Here is a 19,982-nt window from a genome sequence, read left to right as displayed (position 1 = left end):
TTGGGGAAGTTTTGACCTAAGCTGGTAAAGATAAGCTTAGGAGGTTTTTCATGCAGGTCCCCACATCTGTACCCTAGAGTTCAGAGTGGGGGAGGAACCTTGACAAAGGCTCTCAGTGTTGAACTTCTTTTTGGGGGGGGAGGGGTTAAACATTTATGTTAATTGTGTACCGGGCAGAATGAAGCCTGAGTAATTTACTCTCACACTTTTATTTCTCATTTTTTCATGTCCTATGTCTGTAAATTTCAAGGCTGCCTGTCACATGACAGTGGTAGAGAATCAGAAAAAGAGTTCTTCTAGCATCAAAGAAGGAACTTTATTAGAATAACAGAAAACAGTTATCCTTAAAAATATTCTGCCATGGTGGAGAGCTTCTGCCCACATCCTTCCCCTAGGGCCACCCTACCGGGCTTCCACCAAATATTTTAAGAAACAGTACACATGTACAGATCCTCACAGACCCTTTACCTATGCCCATTACCAATAACGGGGACTGCAAAGGAGGAGCTGAATAGTCAGCATGGTGTTTCTACATTAAGGTCCTGGGGTCTTTCAAGTATCATGTATCCATTTGCTGTGCATCTGTTTTTATTGCTTCTGTAAAGAGAAGAGAGGTCGGTACCAAGGGAAGGGGATGAGCTGAAGAAATGTAAAAATTAACAAAATGGTATTGAAGGAAGCAAGGGAGAAATATAAGAGTAAAGGAACACATAAAACGAGAAATGAAGGAAAGAAAAATAGCTGAGGGCAAGTATGGGCAATACTGTGTTAATAAAGCCATTCTACCCTCTCCCCTAGAGATTCTTCATAGAGCTCTTTAAGAAATACTGTGAAGTTAGAAATCTCAGTTGAGGAGTTAAACACAGATCTGGGTTTCAAGTCACACCTGCCCCTGCCCCAGCCTATTTTTCTGGTTTCACAATACACAGGAAAATGTTACCCCCCCCTTTGTTGCTGTATAAAAGATTTAAACAAACAATAAAGGAAAGTGACTGACCATAAGGGGAAATGGAGAACTTGATCATATATAAAACGCTATCAAACGCACAATGTAAACTGGAAAAAAGAAATATGTTTCCTCTGTTGCTTTGGTAATAATCTTAATGTCACTTTCAACAACAGTAGGTAATACGTTTTCAGAAAGAAGTGTTCTTTTTTTTTTTTTTTAAGGGACTGTGGGCTAGATTCACAAAAGGGCTTAAATGCCTCAAGTGGCAGTTAGGCACCTACGTCCCATAATTAGGCCCCAATGGGATTTACAAAATCCCTGCTCAGTAATACTGTAGGTGCCTAAACTCACTCAGCAACTCTTTTTTGCAGTAAAAATTCCCTAGAAGCCTAGGATTCTGCCTGTGCACATACACACTGCAGCCCCATGCCAGGAGTCTGTACACACAAACCCAGGCAATTCACAAATGGGGGGGAAGATAGATGTTCCTCCACCTAACTCTCCTGCACAGCCCAATCTGACAAGCATGCTCAGAATTCACCTACTAGATCAGGCTGCCATAGGTCCAGCCACCACCTCTCAGATGAGTACTCTTATCACTAGGTTAGAGAATATTCTCATGTGGGGTCCCTCAGTCTCTCCTGTTGAAAGTGTTCCACTGTAGATAAATAACGAAAGAGTCATTGGGCCAGAGAGACCAAGTGCAATCATGAGGATGACTCTATAGCCAGCTGGTGAGAAACATCCAGTGCCCTGGCTCCAATACAAAAAACAGCACAGATAGGCGCCTAACCCTAAGAGAAGGTTTGCAGCTGAGAACCCCAAGCAAGAGAGAGGCACCTCCCTGCAGTTTTGATGTAGGCACCCAGCTACCTGAGGGGCGCGGGGGGCTTAGGACACACCTCTTGCTTTGGCTAGCTTAGGTGAGGAGCTGCCTAGAATGCTGGCTTTTCTGGATCCCATTCTGAGGTACCCCTCTCTCCCCACTTGTTCACAAGGGGCCTAGGCACCTAATCAAACTTTGTGAATCCCAGTGGTTTTCTTCCCTCTAGGCGCCTAGAAGTTAGGTGTGGCAACACTCACCAAGTCAGAGTTCCTTGGGGAATCTAGCCCTGTGTCCCTTTAAAAACCGAGCACCTGTGTTTTTCTGCAAATGAGAAAAGGGGAGATGGGAAGCAGACCTGTGGAAATTGGATAGGGGGCAGCCGGTATTATTTGTTTTGTCTCCCATGGGTAGAAACTCTCTTATTGGCCGTTTGAGGATGGGGCTTGACTTCAGCAGTGTCATCATCAGCAAAAGATGTTAATTGGGACGGGTCAGATTTCCAAAGCTATTTAAACACCTATAGATGCAGGTAGGCACCTAAGGGGATTTTCTGAAGTGCCTAAGCAGGTTAGGTGCCAAACTCCTATGGAAGCCAATAGGAGTCAGGCGCCTGACTCCTAAGGCATCTCAATCTTTAGGCACTCAGTACCTCTGAAAATCTGGCCCAAAATTCCCCCCTGGGCAAGATGTATGGCTCCAATCCTGAACTGTAATGTGTGAGTGGAGTGCTGAACTTGCACAGAGTCTCACTGAAATAATTGGGGCTCTGTGGAGAACTGCCTGAATGCTACATAATATAGGACGAGAGCCTATACATTCGTGCTTATGAGACAAACGTATGTATTTGTTCCACATTAAAAAGATAACTCAGGTATGCATTCTTGCAACATCTTGTTATCAAAATTAATTAAAGCTTAACAAAAAATAGCTATACAGCTGCTGTGTCAGCACCCGCCAGATTTCTTCATTAGAAAGTTTGTGGTTATCTGCTCTACTCACTTTTTTCAAAAGTTTGCACACCAACAGTAACTCCAGCTTCTCATTAATTTCTTCTGAACCCCTCTTGGAGTGAATACAAATGATCGATAGCAGACTCTGAAATCTACTGATCAAATCAGCCTCTATAAACAGAAATAGAAAGTAATAGCAGAAGCTCATGATTATTTTTCTCTCTCGCACACAGCCCTTTACAGCACCGCATTTAACAGCATGGAAGCCTGTGCACATGAAAAATAGAACAATTTTTATTTCTAAAAATATTCCCGGTTAAGTATCTCTCGCACAAAATGAAATCACAGTGGAAAACTAGATCAAACAAAGTGGGCAGGTGATAGTCCAGTAGCACAGGATAGTGCTGCAGTAGTTTAGGGGCTTTTACTGGTTTTCATTATAACCTCAGATTTCAGAGGTCATAAGTGAGCCACTGTAGGTTGTATTGGGACGAAACTATAATTTACAAGTTTTCAGGCCATTTCTGGTTTCGCAAAGCAATTTTTAAAGTACTTATGAGAAGAAATAGATTAAAAAAAGCAAAAACCTGGTTGCGGATATTCATTCTTTTTTCTAGGTACCACCTAAAAACAGATTTTTAAAAATTCTAGACAGTGAGTTCTTCGTGAAGACTGGTACACTTCTGTTTTTGTTTTCTTTTTCCTATATTTTTCCTTGGAAACACTGGAGAATATTTCCAGTTGGAAGAAAAAATAGTTACCAAGCAGATGCACTAGCTATTTTCAGAATGCCATTTCCCCGCCACCCCCTCCCCCATCAGCTGTACTGTTGATTATCGCTGCCTAATATTTTCACCCACACATTTAGAAAGCCATAATTTTTAGACTACAATATTCAGGACAGTTGACATCCCATTGTAGTGAGGCTCAGCATTCCGATTACCAGCCTGGTCGCAATTGCCCCTTGAGTTAGAGATTGTAAATCACACATCAAAACATGTGAACATATCAATTAACATTCTGTTGGAAGGAAATCAAGGACAAACATACACTGTGACATTTTTCAATTTTTATTTTAAATAGATATGGAGGTTAAAAACCAGCAATATTTGGCCCTAACTTTTATTTGCCCAATCTCTCTCTCTCTCTCTCTATTATAGCACTATGCTACTGCAATATTGATATGCAAATTCCCATTGATTTTTTTTCCCAATGGAGCTTTATTACAAAGAGAAATACTTGGCACTTCAAAACTCTGTGAACATAAATTGGTTAATCCTCACAGCCTCCCCTTTGTTTTTCTTTCCTGGAATCATGTGCTCTCTCTCCTGCCCCATGTACTCTCTCAAGGTTACCCTCTTCCTAGCTTCCCCTTTTCCTCAGGCTTTCCCCCACCTTCCTTCCAAAAACTTTCCCTTGATCCTCTTCCCTTCCTAACCTTAAAGATGGGACCATGGGAGCTTTGTAGGCAGATGCAGGGTGAGATTCAGGTTCAAGCAAGGAAAGCACAGCTAAAAGCAGAGGAGTAGCTCCCCCTATTCTCCCTGACTCCAGGAGGGAGCAGCACCTAGCAGAGGTATCCTCTGTGAACTGCCTGCAACAACAGGATCTCTGCCTCTTAAGACCAGATCCTGAAAGATATTGAGGCATTTAGCTCCCATTCAACTCAATGAGAGCTAGGTGCCTAAATACCTCTGAAGATCTCGGCCTGAGGTTCTGTGAAGCATACCAGCCCATCGAGCAGATGCTGATAGATACATCAGTGCAAACCACTTCCCTGAGAAAGAATGCAAACAAATGACTCTTAAGTTTAGAGGAAAACTGCCAGATCAAATTTACTCCATTTAAAAAGAAGATGTATTAAGAATCTCTTTATTTTTGTACATTTAATTGTTATGCTTTGAACTTTTAATTATTTTTTGGCTAAGAGTCTTAACCTAATGTTCTGATGACACTTTTAAATACCAGCCTGGGGTGTGCATATGCATTTGAGGTGAAATTCACCCCTCTGCCGAACACCAGCACAATGACTATACATCACTTACATTAAGCAATGTATAGGCCAAGTGTGGATCTCTGCACCAGGGTGAAGTTCACTCATGGAGCATGGTCCATGGGAATGGTCCAGGCCGTGCTGTACGTTTCCTGCAGTAGGACCAATGGAGCTTGTTCCAGAGGAAAACATGTAGAATAAGGAAACTTTAATACCTGAAACTATCCTGTGTGACAGGGTCGGGCCAGATGGCTACAGGAGAGTGAAAGAAGGCAGATATATTAGCCCCAGGTTAAGTAGGTCCCTTTTCCCTGGGTAAGGTAACAGGGAAGGTTTCAGAACAATCAGAAACTTTCTGGAAACAATTAAGGCAGAGAGGCTGATTAGAACACCTGCAGCCAATCAACAAGCTGCTAGAATCAATTAAGGCAGGCTAATCAGGGCACCTGGGTTTAAAAAGGAGCTCACTTCAGTTTGTGGTGAGTGCGAGGAGCTGGGAGCAAGAGGCGCAAGAAGCTGAGAGTGAGAAGGCATACTACTGGAAGCCTGAGAAGTACAAGCATTATCAGACATCAGGAGGAAGGTCCTGTGGTGAGAATAAAGAAGGTGTTTGGCGGAGGCCATGGGGAAGTAGCCCAGGGAGTTGTAGCTGTCATGCAGCTGTTACAGGAGCGACTGTAGACAGCTGCAATCCACAGGGCCTTGGGCTGGAACCCAGAGTAGAGGGCGGGCCCAGGTTCCCCCCATCCCTCCATCCCCCCCAACTGCCTACTTGATACTGGAGGAGTTGAACTGGACTGTGGGTTCCACCAGAGGGGAAGGTCTCTGGCCTGTTCCCCAATCTACTAGGTGGATCAGCAGAGACTGTGGGGATTGTTCTTCTTCCTTTCCCCATGCTGGCCAGTGATGAGGCTAACTGAGTGAATGGCAGATTTGAGCCACGAAAGTGGCCAAACTGAGGGCTGCCGTGAACCTCTGAAGCGAGAAAATCCACCAATAAGCGCAGGACCCACCAAGGCAGAGGAGGAACTTTGTCACACCTCCCTTTGGAGCCTTGAGAAAGAGGCATATGGAACTGTGTGGAAGGAGAATGAAAACTCTAAGGAAGATTTCCTATCACTTCTGTGGAGGGAACCAGTACATCTCATATTGCCATAATTTCTTTTTGGTGTCTGTGTACCACAGCTCTCTGGACAGCATAAGAGGCCTACTCAAGTGCGTGTGTGTATATATATATATAAAACAAGTGTGTATAAATCAAGAATTGTGCTGGCTGTGTGTAGTTACTGTACCTACCAGGTCTGAAACAGTACTGGTCACAAGTTTTTCAACAACAAGTTGTTCTCCTTGAAATCAAAATGTTCCACAGGCAAATGTCAACTTTGATTAATTTTTTTTAAATTTCTTTTTCAGAAGCAAATTTAGAAATGTCAATTTGAAAGTAAATGTCTTGTTTCAAATTGACATTTCATATCAAAATGTCAAAAGGTTATATTTTGATTGGAAATGTTGAAATTTTTCATTTCCGTGTTGTCCAATTAGTATTTTATGGAGCTTTTTGTTCTGCAAAAAATCTCAGCATTTTCACCTTTTGTACTGATTCAGGTTGAAAACAAATCTCAGAACATGACTATTTCTTGTGGGATGGAAGTGCCAGACAGCTCTGGTCTGAAATATTCTACCTGTCAGAGTTTGGAAGACTTCTCAGTTAGCAGCATCTGGAGTTTGGTTGGAGAACAGACCTTGAGATGGAGTGAAATGGTTGCAGATTATAGAAGGATTTACTGTGTTAGCTTGATTCATTTTGCTGTTTATCTTTTGCGCTTAAAGTCAGCGTAGCTGATTTTAAAAGATGTATTTGGATTCTGGGACACGCAACCATTTGGTAACTTTTGATGACCAGCTCACAGAGAGCATAGTTCCTACTACTTCTACAATTAACAGATTATTTCATAACTGATACAAGCCTGTGTTTGTGGAACTTAAGTTCTTGGGTTTGTAGCCTTGCTGGAACCACAAAGTCCTGTGTGTCTGTAGAATCACTTCAGTGTGTATGTTGAGAGAACCAGTGAGGCTACAGAGTGATAGCTTTTTATGGCCATGAGTTCAAGGTGGCTGTTTCTCATGAAGGAGTTAGGCACATTGTGTGAAACAAATTGAAATAACTGCTAAATTAAAGGAATCTAAAGCCCAACTCCCACTGAATTAGTTGGGTGCATAACTCCCTTGGGCACTTCTGAAAATCCCAATAAAAAATTTCATAGCCCTCTACATCATCACATGTTGCATTTTGATTATCTTGCATGTTAAATTATTTTTGTATGTCATTTTTTGGTGTGCATATCTTCATTCCCCTTTACACATATTTCAGTTGCTTCCCCAATTTCTTTTAAGTATGTTAGTTACTATGGAAACAACACTGGAGTTGGGAGTGGCAATAATTAGTGATGTCTGCAAGTGCAGGGTAAAGTCAATGTATATAATTAGGCCCCGAAGCCACAGTGGGCTTTGTGTAGCTGGCGTCCCAGGGTCTGACTGGGCACAATTTATTCCAAGATGGGGGCCTTAGCATTCTATATCATGATTTTTGAAATAGTTGTGGGGGGGATTAATTAATGTGAATGAAAGACATTATTAGAGGGTTGAGTGGGGTGTGAATCAGGCCAGGGGTTGGACTTGATATGTATTATGGGTGCACATTAAGGATGTGCTGTACACTTGCAGCAAGCATAAAAAATTGTCTTCCTACTGCACTGTCAGCTTGAAATGTGACTTTTAAATTCCTTCCTTCATTTTAATGATAGATATCAGGGCTGGTCAGAGACACACATTTATCTGCAGCTGTTTTTATCTTTGATTCTTTAATTGGCAATTTTTAAGATTACCAAGAAGCTTTTAAAATAAAGATTTTAAATAAAACTCAAAAAGGCTGAGAGAGCCTGCTTGCCATGGGCTTCCTCAGAGAAGGAACGTTTATTATCTCTTAAATGTATTTTGTTTGTTTTGTCTTATTGGTCCCTTTGCTGCTCCTCCCCCTACCAGGCCTTGTCTATGCACAGAAGTTATACCCCTTTAACTTAAATTAGTATTCAAATTAGTGCAAAATCCTGTGTGAGCACTCTTATTTCAGATTATTATTTTGGTTTAGCTTAATCCATTTATATACCAGGTTAGGCTAAACGGAAATATGCCATTCTTAACCCAAAATAAGTGTGTCTCTTTGTAAGGGGGTTGAGGCAATATTATGTGTAAATCTATCACACTCCACTTCTTCCTGTTTACCTCTTTGCTGAAGCACAGGTCAGATTTCTGTCTTTTCAGAAAGTATTACAGAGTTAAACCTCAGGACTATTGTATGGACAATCCTGACCAGTAGGTGTTAATAGTTCCCAGTCTACTTCAAAGTGAGAGTACCCTACAGTTTATTAGTAAACCAACATTGTAAACAGAATAAAGTATTATAAATAGGGTTTGGAATACTACAGCTTGCCCCAAAATTATTAGATGGTAAATGTGTTCCTTTTACAGACTTCCCCTTTGTTGCTGTTGCATATATTTAAATATAAGGTTCCAACATAACATTGGACTTCTATATTGTAGCACACACAAGAAAACACACTACCCTCTGATGTTATTCCAAAGATGGCTTCTCAGTCTTTATAGTGTGACCAGAATGTGTCACCTGGACTCTTCGGCGTTTGAGAAGAATGGCAGCATCTCAGTCCTTTCAAACGCTTCAGAATCCTGTCAGCACACAAAGCTTTGGGGATCTCCACAGTTAAGCATTCCAACCCTTGGGATAATAGGTGACTAGTCTTCATTTTGCTGATGAAATGGAAATCTGGAGCCTGTATCCAAAGCGGTAGATGGGACCCACACAGCAGACACATCTTAGTCCTGATCAATCAGCTGCTTCAGCCACAGGGTTGTCTTTAGCTCCTATGCTTATAACCATTCTCCTCCTGCCCACACGCTGTTTTGTTTGGCTCAGTCCTCAAATGGTGAATGTATTCCTTGCTCACAATAAAAGTTTCACAACATTCCTTGCTCACAATAAAGACTTCTTATACACATTTGGAAATGCTACTTAGCATGTTGGTAATCACCGCACCCTAGTTCTGGATGTTCCAGGACTGTTCTAACTGAGTTGCCCATCCTACTCTCTCTCCATCTTTGCAGAGACACAATATTTCAACTATGATCCATCTCTCTTCCCCATTGCTTCTCCCCTTTCTTTGCACTAAAAATAAATAAATGCTATAGTATAAACCATGTAGGTCACACATGCACAAACACCAGTTTAACAAACACTTTTTAGTTAAAGCAGTACTAGCATGTGTAGGCCAGGCACGCACCTGTCTCCACCTTTCTCTCCCTCCCCTTTGCTATCTACTCTGAGCTCCTATTTGCTTTCACCATTTCCTCGTCACTCTCTTTTTCTTCCTACATTCTTGCTTCCCCTTTAACTCTTACTTTTCTTCTTGTCTCACTTCTATTCATCCTCTGCTCCATCCCACTCTTCATCCACTCTTTTTCATCTCTCTCTTCCATATCACCTTTTCCCCTTTGGTGAATGCTCATTAACATACTTCAATGTCCTGAAAGCAGAATCAAAGTTCAAGGGGTGAGGTGGAGTGAAGGAGTAGTAAAAAAGAAGCAGCTGAGCACTATCAGTGTTCAGCCTTGAACTCTGTGGCCGTAGGCCACAGAACCATGGTAAACTTTGTAAAATCATCTGTGTAATGATGGCCAAAGACCTATTATGGTTCTAATAATAGTTCCTCTTTTTTAAAAACATTCTTATAAATGGATTTATATCAGTGGTGGTCTCCAAACTTTTGAGGGTCGCACCCCTCCTTACCCCTGTCTATGCTTCCCCGCTCCCCTGGAGCCAGAGCTGGGAACGGGGCCATGGCTCCCTGGGGTGTGGGGAACAGGACAAAGGGGCTGAGGCTTGGCCCGCAGTAGGGGGCAGGTCTGGGGCTGGGGCTTACCTCATGCTTCAGTGACTGTAGCTCACATATATCATTCCCATTCTTGAGAAGTAGAAGTTCTGCAACACCTACATACACTGAACGGGATTAACATTCTCAATGCTTATTGAACTCACTAGGAGCTGTTCACTGATTTCAATGATCTTTGAATCAGGCCCAAAGAAAGCTACTATTCTCACTGACTTCAGGAAAAGCAGTGGTGCATCAGGCTATTAAAAATTAATGTAAATGGTTTTAAAACTTGTATGAGGCTCATCCGTGGACCAAGTTTCACTCTTACTTTGTGTGATGTGATACAGCAACAGCAGCAGGAGTTCTCCATTATTCTTACAGGACCCTGATTCTGAGAGGTGCTGAGCACCCTGAACTCCCACTCTGGCAAGGTGACCAACCCTGGCAGAGCTGTCCCAAAGACTCCTATTAATTACAGCAAGAGGCTGTCTGGTGCAATATTATATATTAAAAACTACAGCCAAGTTCCTCATCAAATGATGCACTGATCACAAAAATACCATATTACTCCTGGCATGCAATATCTTCCTTATGCAGTTCCAAAACACGGGGCTTGAGAGGCTAAGCACGTCAATTTTTCCATTTGTTCAGCAGTCCAGTGGTGGCTAGAGTAAAGGCCTGATCTGGAAATAAGACATACATTTTTGAATAGGGTAATTAGCCATGGGCACAATTTACAAATGGCATGGTGGATTCTTCAGCACTGACAATTTTAAAATCAAGATCGGATATTTTTCTCAAAAATATGCTCTTGGAATTATTTTTGGGAAGTTCTATGGGCTGTGATATACAGATGGTCAGACTAGCTCAGGGGGCGCCAGCCTTCGGCATGCAGCCTATCAGGGTAATCCGCTGGCGGGCCCTGAGACATTTTGTTTACGTTAACCGTCCACAGGCAAGGCTCCCCGCAGCTCCCAGTGGCCGCGGTTCGCCGTTCCCAGCCAATGGGACTGCGGGAAGCTGTTTTCTCCTAATGTTTATAGTTATAGGGCAAACCCTTAAATATTACATGGGATATAGATAGTTTAAGTGAGATTTATGCATGCAACAACTCACAAGAGTCAAAACACTAAATACATTTTTATAAATTTAATACCTACTTTATTAAGACTAACCCACAAGTGAGCCAGACTGGTTTCCAGCTATGTGTTTGTCAGTGGCCAGTGAGGCCTAAGGGCCTTGGCATGAGCTGCCCAGCATCACAACACATACACACAGTTTGTAAGTGGAGGTGATGTCTAGGACATAAAATGTGTAACATGATGTTACCATGCATCTTGGTAGTCCCGGTAGTCCATCTCACCTGGAATTTATTCCACCCCTTAAAGAGACCCTTTTATATCGCATGCTGCATACTCATTTTAAAATAGAATTGGCCTTCTTCACAATGGCATTACACTGTGTACTCATCTTCCGTCTTCCTCTGATGTGCCTAATGGAATGGAGCCCTGACATGGTAAAGACTTCTAGGCACTACACCATGTTAGATTTTGGGAACGATGATGTTGATTTATCTCATTGAAAGAGGTTTCTAAATAATAGATCCCTACTTGACCTGTAGATGGGGCTTTGTTTTTTCTCAGGAATGTTATCTTTTATCTCGGGTACTTAAATGTCCCCTATTACTGTACTATCAATGTACTTATCCTCACAACACCCCTGTGAGATAGGGAAATGCTCTTACATGCATTTTACAGATGCAGAGGTAAGGCTCAGAAACACAGTGATTTGCCCAAGCTTGTACAGGAAGTCTACCATAGAGCAGAGAACTGAACCCAGGGTCCTGGGGTAGCACCTTAACCATTACACTGTCCTTTTTGTATTTTGCTATTTTAAACTCATCTTTTTCTTTGGCCTGCCGAATGTTCCAAATGATCCCAATTTCTCTGTATTTTATGTGGGTTCTATAGAAATTGTGCAAAACCTCAGAAACAATTTCAAAATTCTCCACCATTTCTCCTAAACCACAACAGTGGGATCAAACTGTTCTCAGAGAGTCTCCAATGCAGAGTGGTATCCATAAGCTGCTTTTTAAAGGGCTGCACACTGAATCACAGTACAGTGGGAAGAGCTGCATCCAGGTATCTCCTTTTCTGGGGTAAATTTGCTGTATTTTTGCTCTGCAGATCACTGAGTCTGCTAGGAGCTTCTTTGAGTGAAGAGGTTTTCTTTTGGTTTTTTTTTTAACCAATTAATAATAATAGGTAGTTTTCTGATTAAATGAACTTTGTCTAGGAGTTTCATAAGCATCTGAGTGACTTTGTGCTCCTTTTCAAAGCCCCACCCATAAAACATAAGGGCAAGACTGTGGATTTAATTTGGGTTGGGTGGGGATGATGGGTTTGAGAACACCTGTGCATTGCCAGCTTCTGACTGGTATTGTGCATGATCTAAGTACAGACCCTCCGGGAGTACCGGGAAAATGTATGCAGTAGCTTTTACCGAGTGTGGCACTCTCCTCTCAGTGGCCCAGGTGTGATGGTAGAGGGCAGCAGGGTCATGGCTCAGGCCTTGCTCCGCAGCTTCCCCTGTTTTTGTGTCATTGTGTATATGGTTGTGAGTGCAAGTGTGAATGAAGTGGGCGTCTAGTACAGCTGTCACTACCAGTTTTCTGAAGTTCTTATGCACCAGGAGCCTGATCCAAAGTGGGAATCCCCCATTAATTTCAGTGGGCTTTGTATGAGGCTGTAGGAGCACAAAGGCTAGGCAGAGTCCTGGTCCCTGCACAGAGGCTTAATGGAAACAGAAGGAAGATCTTTGTACCCTACCACCTGAGCACTCCTACAAGGCAAGGCAGAATCGAGAAATGTGCTGGTATTTCATCCCTGAGGACTTGCTGTTGCTCTACATGTTTTGTCTGGACATCCCAGCAAATGCCAGACTGTTTCAAAAATTAACTATGGAGCTTCTCCAGTCTACACCAGCTGAGGCTCTGGCCCCATGTCCATAGACCTAGGATACTCTCTCAAAACCTGCAGTTTAAGAGAGCCCGTTGCAGCAGCGTGGGAGAGCCAGGGATGGCACACTTCTCCAGAGTGGAGTGTACAAGCTTTTGGCAGACAGTCTGGCTCTAAGAAACCATCTCTATTCATAATTATTTGCAAACAAAACAGCCATTCTGTGTCAAAGTATGTTTGACTGTATCTTACACTGGGAACGAGGAACAAGACTACCCTGATTCTTATTACTTCCTTTCAAAAAGCAATGGCCGTAGAGCATGAGTAAAGGTGGCTCTGCCATTTTGAGCATACCTCTGACATTAATAAGATGTATCAAGGGGCTGCGCTATATTCTATTTACTTACATGGGATTGCTCTTGACTTTAAAACCAAAGCAGCTCTACATATTATTTAAAATTATGCTTCAGTCCAGTACTCTGACTTCTCTCTTGATGTTGTGTTTTCTGTCTTAAGTCCTATAACTGGGATTTCTCTGCTTAAAAAGCATTGTAAGGCCCTGATTCTCCACTCCCATAGGCTGGACACCCATGTGACTCCCTTCACTTCAGGGGAGTTACTCCTGATGTATGCATCTGGAAAGTGTATGAAGGCAGTAATAATAGTAGTAGTAAAATTCAGTGGTCCATCTTCCCATCTCTAATTGGGGTTATGAAGTCAGGATGTACTAGACCTGATCCTGCTCTCACAAAAGTCAATGATAAAACTTCTATTGACTTAAATGAGCCCATTGGGCCAAACTATGCTCCCATTTACACAGGTGTAAACTCACCAACTCCCTTACACAAGTGTAAATAAGAGTAGAATTTCTGTAAATCCGTTTTCTGCCACAGATTTCCTGAATGACCTTGGGCCTCTTCTGTGTCTCTGTTCCCTATCTGTAATGATGGTAATCTATGGGTAGTGCAAGAATATATACATTAAAGATTGTGAGGCACTCAAATAATATGGTAATGGAGGTCATGTAAATATCAAGGATAGATAAGATAGACAGAATATGGTGCATTGCCTAAAATATATATAGGGCCTGATTCTCCTCTTGCTTCCACTGGTGTAAATCAGGAGTAGCTAATCTCCCGTCCCTGCCATATGCATTATAGTGAGTATATTGATAGATCAGAGTGCCGTAACATTCATTACCCTTCTCCTTGGTCCCTATCTTTCTCAGTTCTTTAGATTTCTCCTGCGGGCACACATATAACTCCCCTGGCCCAATCCTCTTGTTTTCTAGAACTTATAGACTTTTAGGTCAGAAAGAACCATCGTGATCATCTAGTCTGGCCTCCTGCATATTGCAGGCCACAGAGCCTCACCTACATATTCCTGGAATAGACCCCCAACCTCTGGCTGAGTTACTGAAGTCCTCAAATCATGGTTTAAAGACTCACAGTTACAGAGAATCCACCATTTACACTAGTTTAAACCTGCAAGTGACCTGCACCCCATGCTGCAGAGGAGGGCGAAACACCCACAAGCTCTCTGCCAATCTGACCAGAGGGAAAATTTCTTCCTGACCCCAAATATGGCGATCAGTTAGACCCTGAGCATGTGGGCAAGACCCACCAGGCAGATACCTGGGAAAGAATTCTCTGTAGTAACTCAGAGCCTTCCCCATCTAGTGTCCTGTTTAAGGCCATTTGGGATTTTTGCTACTGAAAGTCACTGATGGGACTGCCTACAATGGCATATGACCCATCATACCATCCCCACCATAAACTTATCAAGCTCACTTATCAAGACTTTCCCTGAGACAAGCTGCTCTCATCTCAACCTATCTCCACCTCAGTTTGAGTTCCACTTTCTGTAATACACAAATACTTCCACCTCATTCCCCTCCTGCTCAGTGACCACTCGACAGTACAACAGCTCTCAGTTCAGAATCCCATCTTCTCGCTATAATTTCTCCACCTCAGTCCTTCTCCCTCCTTGTTGACCCACCTACTCCATTTCCAGCTTCTGCTACCAGCTCAACCCCCCAAAACCCAAACAAAAGGTTTAAATGGGTCAATTGACATGGATCAATTATTACTTTTAATATGATCCTTGTTTATGCTTTCTCCAACTTGCTTGGCTTGCAGCGTGAAGACTTACGTAAGGTAAGATTTTTTTAGGATCTTTGAAACAATAAAACATTACTTGACACAGGAATGCATACAGAAACCATCTGACTTGAAAAGTCCATGCTAAAAACAAAACCTTTTGTTTAGATTGCAAGAGCATGAAGAAATATCTAAGACTTCAATCCTGCAAAAACTTATGTGGGCAAGCAACTTAAGGCCCCCAAGCCTTCCCATCAAACTCAGTGGGAACTCGCCTGAGTAGAATTACTCATGTGCATAAGTGTTTCAAGATCAGGCCCCAAATTGGTAAGCATTTTACATCCTCATAATCTGTAGCACAAACAGTTATTTATTTAATAAAACAAATGAAATAAATAGTTGGAAGGTTTTAAATATCAAACACTCCTGGAGTTTGTGCAAATGCATCATTCACTCTGAGTCAGGGTGGATCTTGCATCTTGATTTTCAGATTCAGAAAAATGCAAGAATTCAAAATATACCACCAAGCTTCACTTGGTTTTGAAGCAAAACCATGACTCAACTTCAGGTTTCTCCAACACCGGGCTCAGTGCCAAGAATGGTTGTAAATGTTGCAATGTTTTCAGGCTGAATCTGGAATACCATGGCTCTGATCCTTATGGTGAGGTCCATGTGGGTGGATCCCTGCACCCCATGCCCCTCAAATGGGGCTATGCACAGGCACAGCGGTCTGCCTATATGGAGCTTGTTGCAATTGTGGGGTTCAAGTTTGTAATGAAACCTCAAGCTCACCAAGCTGTTCCTGTTTTGTTAGCACCATACGCAGCTCTGTCTAGTTCTAACCTTCAACGAATTTCACCACGGAGTACATATTTATAATCAGGTTATAACAGAAACCTGCCCTTATAGTGACACAGCCAAAGTTGGAAGGCCTCAGACATAACCAGCTTTGAATCTAGATTGTGATTTAAACCACCAGCCCCAGGCCTGGACCCTTGCATGGGCTAGCCAGGCTTTAAGTCTGGGGGCAGAGAAATAAGATGGTGCTACATTCGTGTTTACTTCCCCTGGAGCAGGAGAGTGGAAAATAAGCACAGCCTTGGTTCCCCTGATTAACACAGCTAAGAGTTCACTTGAGTAATTCTACTCTTCCGGAGCTGCCCTCAGCTGCTGCTGCCTACTCGTTTTCTCCAACATGGAGGAGCATGACAAAACACCCAGCCTCAGAGTGTTAATAGAGCCACAGTCCTTGGAGCAGGAGTGGGGGAGCAGAGACCCCCCAGAGCTGACACAGATGCACTGCTTCTCCACATAGTCTCCTGCATCTCTTAGAGAGACCCATACAGTCTGGGAGCAGCACCCACTTCCTGATCCAGAAGTGGCATCCCCCTCTCTTCCCTCTTCCATTGAAACAGTGAGATAAATACTAAAGCCCTATGTGCCTCCACTTCAGCCTAATGGCATCTGCTCAGCTCCTGATTGTGCAGGGCTTCCAAAGACTCCCTCTGCTACCCGATGTCAATGGACACCATGCTTCTCTTCCCTTCACCTCCCCTCCTTTCAATTCACCCCGGCTAACTCATCCCATCCCTGCCATTCCCATCTCTTCCCATACCTTGGCAAGCCAAAAAGAAAATAAAAGAATCTTCTATAAATAAAAGGAAAGAAACACCCTCCCCCACCCCAATTTGATATCTGTGTATAATCAGGGAGCTAATAGGACATATTCCGGTCATCACCCTAATCCTTCTGTCCTGATCTGTACATGAGTGCAGGCAGTTATCGGATAGGGGCTTTAGTCTGTCTTTGGCCTCCAGCCTGCAATGAGCTTTATGCAGACCTTGCCGCCTGTATGGAATTCATTGCAGAAGAGGGCCTTAGCTTGTAATCTCTTCAGGGTGAGTGTCTTGCTATGTGTTTGTACGGGGCTTAGAATGGATCTGGATGCTGATTGGTGCCTTTGGGGTATTACTGTATAAGAAGGAGCAATAATACTTCTACTTGTATTCTTTCCAGTTGTTCACTACTTTGATTATTATTTATTTATATTGCAATAGCACCTAGGAGCTCTGGTCATGGACCAGTGTGCCAGGCCCTGTACAAGTACAGAACAAATTACAAGTTTCAGAGTAACAGCCGTGTTAGTCTGTATCCGTAAAAAGAAAAGGAGTACTTTGTGGCACCTTAGAGACTAACAAATTTATTAGAGCATCAGCTTTCGTGAGCTACAGCTCACTTCATCGGATGCATCCGATGAAGTGAGCTGTAGCTCACGAAAGCTGATGCTCTAATAAATTTGTTAAGTCTCTAAGGTGCCACAAGTACTCCTTTTAAAACAAATTACATTATTATAGTGGGGTCAGGGTCTGATCCTGGAAGTTATTTGTATTACCATTACTATAATTACTTATTTTTACCGTTGCTGCCCTAATGAGCTGCACAGATGACAAATGCTGTGTTAGAAAGCTTAAGAATATGATGTTTATGTGGAAGAAATTAATCCCATGTCACTTTGTGCATCTGGCTTTGTTTGCTCTATCATTCCCCCTTTTGACTTAGTTGCTCATTTGTCTCTTTCACGTCAGCATTGCCAACCCCAAGTGTTCAAAAATCACAACTTGAGGCACCAAAATCAGGAGATTGGCTTAAAAATCACTGTATTATAAATGTAATTTTGATGGGTTTTTTAATTCTTCCAATGTTTGAGCCTCCTGGGGGTCACATTTTCAAGCTTTTCTCTGCAATTATCAGGACTAAAAACTTAACTTTTTTTTAAAGTGGAAGCTGAGATGCTTACATAGTCACATGACCCCAGGAGTTGGGTTCATGAGAAAAACACGAAATATGAGACTCAACAAAACTGAAGATGGCTGAAAGTTTTACTTCAGTGCTAAGGTGGGTCTGAAACAGTCTTTTTTATGACCAAGGGGTTATGACCACCCTGCTCTTTCCATAGTGCTAAATGGAAAAGAGTCCTAGCTAGATAGGAGGGAAGTCTCAGAGGTGGGGATGTTCTAATATAGCAAATCCAATGAGTTAACGGTGACTATGTTCAACAGAAGCAAAGAATAGGTGGAACTAAGCTGCATTAGTTTAGAATAATTAAAATGAGACTGGACAAAACTCTCAGGTATCAAACCGATGCATGATACATATAGACAAGGCAAATAGCACTACAAATGCACAGTAAGGCAGAAATTCTCAAAGTGTGGTCTGTGGAGTATTTGCTGCGAGTTGTTTTAGAGAGCTGGCTGATCACATGAGTAGAAGGATGGTCTGGTGGTTAGAGCACAGGGCTGTGATTTGGGACACCTGGGTTTAATTCCGTGATTTGTCACAGATTTCCGGTGTGATCTTGGGCATGCTGCTTAGTCTTTCTGTGCCTCAGTTTCCCAACTGTAAAATGGACTTAACAGCACTGCCGAACTTCACAGGGGTATAGTGGGCTAAACAGATTCTGAGGTGCTCAGATACGAGGGTAAAGGGAGCCATATAAATACTGAAGATAGATGTTGCTAGCACTAAGAAAAGGAGTACTTGTGGCACCTTAGAGACTAACCAATTTATTTGAGCATGAGCTTTCGTGAGCTACAGCTCACTTCATCGGATGCATACCGTGGAAACTGCAGAAGACATTATATATACAGAGACCATGAAACAATACCTCCTGCCTCCTCAGTTCTATGTGTTGGATTGTTTTTTTTTTTTTTTGGTTTATTTTAAAGTTTGATGAAATTAAAAATAATTGTCATTGTTCTTCTACCTGTTCTATTAAATATCCATGACACATTTCCCCACTGTTCCTTTACCTTGTAAAATAATTGTAGTTTCCATGGGGATGTTACTGATGATGAATGGGGTAGTGGGAGAGGCTGCTTTGCAGGACTGTGAATGGAAGAGGTGGTGGCTCCTACTGGAGCATAGACAACTTTTTTGCGGGTGGGTAGAGTTAACATATAAAATAACTGTTGAATCTCACTTTAATTAGTAATATTTTATTATGACTAAATTTGTCCGCTTGTAATACAGCAAAATAAACAAGCTTCTATTCCAAACTAAGTTTTCTTCATTTAATAACTAAATCCTGAAATTTTTAGCAGGGATAAAGCCCCTTCCTAGCTCCCAGTTGTCTATATCCTTGGCTCTAAGATGATTTCTGAGTTCAAATGTTGTGAGGCAAGGTGCATGGGGTATTATCTTTTATTGGATCAACTTCTGTTGGTAAGAGAGACAAGCTTTTGAGCTTACACTGCGCTCTTCTTCAGGTCTGGGTTCTGTGTAGCTGGCAATCTTGTCTCTGTCGCTAACAGAAGCTGGTCTAAGAAAAGATATTACCTCACCCACTTTGTGTCTCTAATATCCTGGGACCCACAAGCTTACAACACTGCACGCTTAAAATGTGGCAAACACACTGATCAAATCTGGTCCTGTCCTGGGAAGGAAATAGGTGGAAGGGGCCAGGTTATCAAAAGTGCCGCGCTTAGCACCCATAATTGGAAACCGATTTTCAAAAGAGCCCCCCAGGGGAGCTGGTGAAAGCTGAGCCCAGCACTTCTAAAAATCAGGCCAACTTCCATGGGGAGCCTAAATGGAAGCTACTGAGTAAGGGGGGCAGTTTGCCTAGTAGTAGCCGAACTTGCAGGGTTCTCTGAAGGGGGGAAACACCCTCGCAAGGGCTGCCAGCGAGAATCAGAGCCAGGCAGCCGCCCGGGAGGTGCCGAGACCCAGCCGCACACGCCCAGGGAGCCTCCCGGGAGGTGCCGAGACCCAGCCGCACACGCCCAGGGAGCCTCCCGGGAGGTGCCGAGACCCAGCCGCACACGCCCAGGGAGCCTCCCGGGAGGTGCCGAGACCCAGCCGCACACGCCCAGGGTGCCGCTTGCGAACAGGGGGCGAGCAGGAGTCTCACCTGATTCTGCGCTGCAGTTCCCAGGCTCCAGCCCAGGGCCGGTCAATAAAACAAAGCAGAAAGTGCGTTGCGGAGCAAACCAGGGCCGGCTCGGAGCCTGGCCTGCGAGGCTGCCTTGTGCAGGGCTTTCTGGCATGTGGCTGGCTGGGGCCAGGCACCATCTCTCTCCCTCCCCCCCGAGCTCGGGAGATCAGATGCTGACTTTGGGAGTTCCTGCTATTCCTTGTATGGAAAGCGGCTCCCCATAGGGCTCGCCGAGACTCATCTGACACCTTCCCCCGCTGTGACTTTCCCCAGCTTCCCTTTTCTTCTTGCTCGTAGCAGGGAAGCAAAGGAGAAATCTCCCAGCCTCT

General features: G+C 43.1%; 1 long non-coding RNA gene across 1 annotated transcript; it reads right to left on the bottom strand.

The window, feature by feature from the left end:
• Positions 1–291: 291 nt before the first annotated feature.
• On the bottom strand, positions 292–19,982 carry LOC125630485 (uncharacterized). Its single transcript, XR_007354682.2, has 3 exons — positions 19,630–19,982; positions 2,775–2,896; positions 292–597 (listed from the first exon to the last, which is right to left on the bottom strand). It is a non-coding gene; the product is annotated as an uncharacterized LOC125630485 (long non-coding RNA).

Source organism: Caretta caretta, chromosome 1 (genome assembly GCF_965140235.1).
Source record: "Caretta caretta isolate rCarCar2 chromosome 1, rCarCar1.hap1, whole genome shotgun sequence".
In the NCBI taxonomy this organism is placed as follows: domain Eukaryota; kingdom Metazoa; phylum Chordata; order Testudines; family Cheloniidae; genus Caretta; species Caretta caretta.
This window is presented reverse-complemented; position numbering and strand designations above follow the sequence as displayed.